Genomic DNA, 4507 nt, shown 5'->3' on the forward strand with positions numbered 1-4507 from the left:
TAATTCACAAAATAAATCTATTAAGCCTAATTAATCTATAATTAGCACATATTTACTGTAGTACCACATGGCTTAATAGATTTATCTTGTGAATTAACCTCCATTTATATAATTAGTTTTTTAATTAACCTGTATTTAATACTTCTAATTAGTATCAAACATAATGTGACATGGACTAAAAATTAGTCCGTATCATCCAAACACCCCCTTACTCTCTATATCCACAGTTGCTCTCTCTTCTCTTATCCCGAAGCGCGGATGCACGCAAACATCTTTCCTCTATCCTCACTGCCGCTGCCAGTCAAGGGATGGAGCTTGGTCTCGCGCTCCGGCTCGTCACGCTGCCGCCGACATTCTGTCTCTCCCATTGAGCGCTTGCTCTTCCACCGGATTTTCTTTCCCCATGTGTGCTACGAGGGAGACACGTTCGCGCCTCGATTCTGTAGCATGGAGTTGGGGTTGTGTCCAACGCGAGTATGACCTATCCAGGAGTGGAGAAGGAGGAGGACGTGGAGGAGGAGGAGGAGGAGGAACTGACGGTGAGCATGAGGCCGTGCCTGGAGCTCATCGAGAAGCCGGACCGGAGCCAAGCCCTGCTGGATTCTTTTGTGTGGGGTCTAACCAAGAATCTAAATTACTGTCAAATCCTTATATAATGATATGATGCAGGAAAATAGGATTATTGACAAATGCTTAGTGTGGAAATTAAGGTTACCTTTGAAGATAAAAATTTTCTTATGGTATCTAAAGAAAGGTGTTCTTTTGACAAGAGATAACTTAATCAAGAGAAAGTGGAAGGGGGAAAGCAAGTGTTGTTTCTGCAATAATAATGAAACCATACAACATGTTTTTTTCGAGTGCCATGTGGCAAAATTTGCTTGGAATGCTGTGTTTTTTTTACATTTGGAATACAACCTCCTACTAGTGTTTCACATTTGTTGGGTTCCTTGTTGAGAGGTCTCTGTCTGAAAGTTAAAAAACAGCTTTTGATAGGAGCTGCAGCAATGTGTTGGGCAATTTGGTTTTGCCGAAATGATGCAGTATTCTGCAGAACACTTTCTAACTCATATTTGCAGGTTATTTTGAGGGGGACTTATTGGACAAGGGTCTGGTCGCAGCTATCTAAAGAGAGAGAGAAAGATCTACTGACGAACAAGTGCCGAGAATTGGAGAGTCTGGTGCTGGAGCTGTTTGCCAGAAGAGGCTGGAATTTTAGAAACAGAGTGACTTGTTAGTGGGTTGGTGCCAGGTTCAGAGTCTTAGTGTTGTGAGGATCTGGTGTTTTAAACTTTGTTCAACTTTGTTGGGTTAGCGTTTGCTAATAGCAGCCTGTGTGCTGCATTATTCTGTTTGTTGGCTATGGACCATAGCTTGTGATCGGTCTAGGCCGGATTTTCCTTAATCTGAAAAAAGCCCTGCTGGATGAGTAGAGTCGGAGGAGCTGGGCACCTCTCATTGCGCCAATCACCGCAGCGGTTAGGCTTCTGTGCTTTCTGCATTTGAAATTGATCGGGGACTCGAGGTTCAGTATTGATTAAGCTTAGGAATTGAGGTCATGGGTTAAATTTTATTTGTCAAATTTTGATCTAGTTGGTAAAGTAGTATGATGGAGCTTGCAAAGTCACAATTCGCAGAGCATTTTGGTTCCAGTGAACTATGAAAATTTACCTGGTTCATGTTTTCTAAAAAGAAAAAATTGATGATGATACGGTGTTTGGTCAGGCTATGTTGATGTATTGGGGAAGCCAAATGTTGGCAAGAGCACTCTTAGTAACCAAATGGTTGGTCAGAAACTTACAATTGTAACTGATAAACCACAAACAACACGGCATCTCATTCTTGGTATATGTTCTGAACCGGAATACCAGGTATCAATTTTGTCTCTAATGTACTGCTTGCAGAATTCAATTCATTTCAATGCAAGATAAGGTCCTCTCAAGTTTTTGGTCACATTACTATCAATTTTATTTCTCAAGTTTCTGGTAACATTGCTTTTCACTGCTAATCTGATTTATCATGTAGTTTGCAGGTATACTTTATGATACTCCTGGTATCATTAAAAAGGAGATGCATAAGCTGGACAGTATGATGATGAAGAATGTTAGGAGCGCTATCGGCAATGCACACTGTGTGCTTGTTGTTGTTGATGCTTGCAAAGCGCCTGAAAAGGTATTGCCAGCAGAAGTAAAGAAAGCAATAATATATCATTGCATCCAACTATTTTACCTTGCGTCTTGAAATCATGTGCTTTTAGATTGATGAAATGCTAGAAGAAGGTGTGGGAAACAAAGGTGTTGGTGTTCCTGTTCTACTAGTATTTAACAAGAAAGATCTCATAAAACCAGGAGAAATCGCAAACAAACTTGAGGTACTTAGCATACGCAAAATTGAGAGAGTGCTTCTTTGTGCTTTTGTCAATATGTTAATGGTATTGATTTTTTTGGATGACTCCTTTGACGGTGGTATCAAAAATTCACTAACGTCAATGATGTTATACCTATACTCTCTCCATCCTGAAATATAAAGTATTGAAGGGTTCAAAATTTGTACTTCAATATAAGACATTCTAGAACTTTGGATAAGTATTAAAGAAAATTATTTAATTTTTCTTGGCTCTTAGATGCATACTTACCTTTTCTATTCTTTCCCCCCACTTGATTTTAGGAACAACTTCAATTATGATTGGTAAACTAAGAACTCTTGGAGGGTACATGCGTATTTTGTTCTCTCCTTTAATATATCTTAAAATTGCTAGAATATCTTATATTATAGGACGGAGAGAGTAAGTGCTAAATTTGGCCATGGTGCGGATGATATTGAGGAGTGGATATTGTCAAAGCTCCCTCTGGGCCCTGCTTACTATCCCAAGGTATTGGCACAGATGCTTCGGAATGACATCTTCGCTTGTGCTTTGTTAATCTTTAATTGCCGTAGTCTGTACTTATATTATAAATCAAGAAAGTCAGGTAGGGATGCTCAGTACGTTTTGGTGGTTTTAAAAAAATAAAATTTCTTTCTTGGCCTCAGACCCTCAATTTACGATGAACAACTCCTGCAGGAGCGAGTTACCTTTTTGACCTGTTTCTAGAAAAAGAACAGGTTGTTACTGCAAATCGTTTTTTATAGTGTGTATAAATCATGTTAACAAAATAATACCAAAGTCTGAATGCAAAATGAAACCTCCCTGAACCCTCATGCTCATTTTAGACGTCCTTGTATTGCTTCTGTGGATGCCATGAGTTAACCTAGCCCGTGTTGCTATTATATATCTGTGTTCTTTGGTCCTGTCTGCTATCAATGGTATTCACTTTGTCCGGGAAAGCTTAGTGGTTTTAGCACTAGACAAAATAAGGAGATAGGAGAATGACGTGCATGCCCCTAGTTTATTCCATTTGGATTCGTGTAGCACCTTGAAAATACAGCCTGATTAAATGCTCACACTGTAGTTAGTGGGTGGCAGTAGCAGCAATATTACACGTGGCAGGCGAAATAAAAATGAACTGGCGCCAAATACAACTTGGTGCACTAAATTACAAAAATTCATTGACATTTACATGCGTGCAAAGAATTCTACTCAGCCAGCACACACGTGGACAAAAGAAAATGTCACATGCGTCAAAAAATTTAATTAATATTTTAGCTGCCTCTCAGCATCCACCTTTTGCCTTTCAGGAACACTTTTGCAAGCCAAAGACAACCCATACATCACACATGGCCATAGATCCCAACGAGCCACCACTTGAGGGAGATGAAGATGGTGTACCTGACCTCAATGAACTTTTTGCTCCTTGAACGATATATTGTACTAGATGGCACTTCAAATCAGATCGTATGAACCGAATCTCACTCCCTATAGCAACTTCGGCTGCACTTTTGTTCAGTGCACAATCATTTTTTCATCCTAGAAATCGGGAGTTCCCTTAACGATAACGCCAGGCCCTATTGTCCAGTCCTGGTCAGCAGTACCTATACAGAGGTATAGTAGCGTCCAGCTTTGCATGAATGAGTTCCGTCATAATCATGTCTACATTGTCCAAACTTCTGTCAGTTGATTTATATGGCCGCATGCCAAACGACCATTTTAGCGAGGATAGAGCTGCAAATTCAAAGGGTTACAGCATGGAAAGTCGAGTTACACCTGCACAGCGTTCTGATAGTACTGAAGATTTTCCGACAAAAAGCAATGCGACAATTGGAAGGTGAAACAGAAAGTAACCACTGGGTAGCTCTACCGGGAAACCTCGTGGTGACCATCACTGGAGCAGCCTAGTGACCTAGCCCATATTTGGATCCATGGATTAAATTTTAGACCTAAAGTTTAGTTCATTAGGTGATCCAAATAGGTGGATTAAAATTTAGTTTCATCCTAGCTAAAATTTAGTCCATTGGTCCATAGAATCCATATAATTCGGACTAAAGTTTATGTGTTTCAAATAATTTCCCGCCTAAAGTTTAGTCTATTGATCCATAAACAGGCATAGACTAAAGTTTAGATACCTATAATATT

General features: G+C 39.8%; 1 pseudogene; it reads left to right on the forward strand.

Moving 5' to 3' along the window:
* The first annotated feature begins 308 nt into the window (after window positions 1-308).
* Window positions 309-4203, forward strand: LOC112890318 (annotated as a pseudogene).
* The last annotated feature ends 304 nt before the right edge of the window (window positions 4204-4507 follow it).

Source organism: Panicum hallii, chromosome 4 (assembly GCF_002211085.1).
Source record: "Panicum hallii strain FIL2 chromosome 4, PHallii_v3.1, whole genome shotgun sequence".
NCBI classification, from domain to species: Eukaryota; Viridiplantae; Streptophyta; class Magnoliopsida; order Poales; family Poaceae; genus Panicum; species Panicum hallii.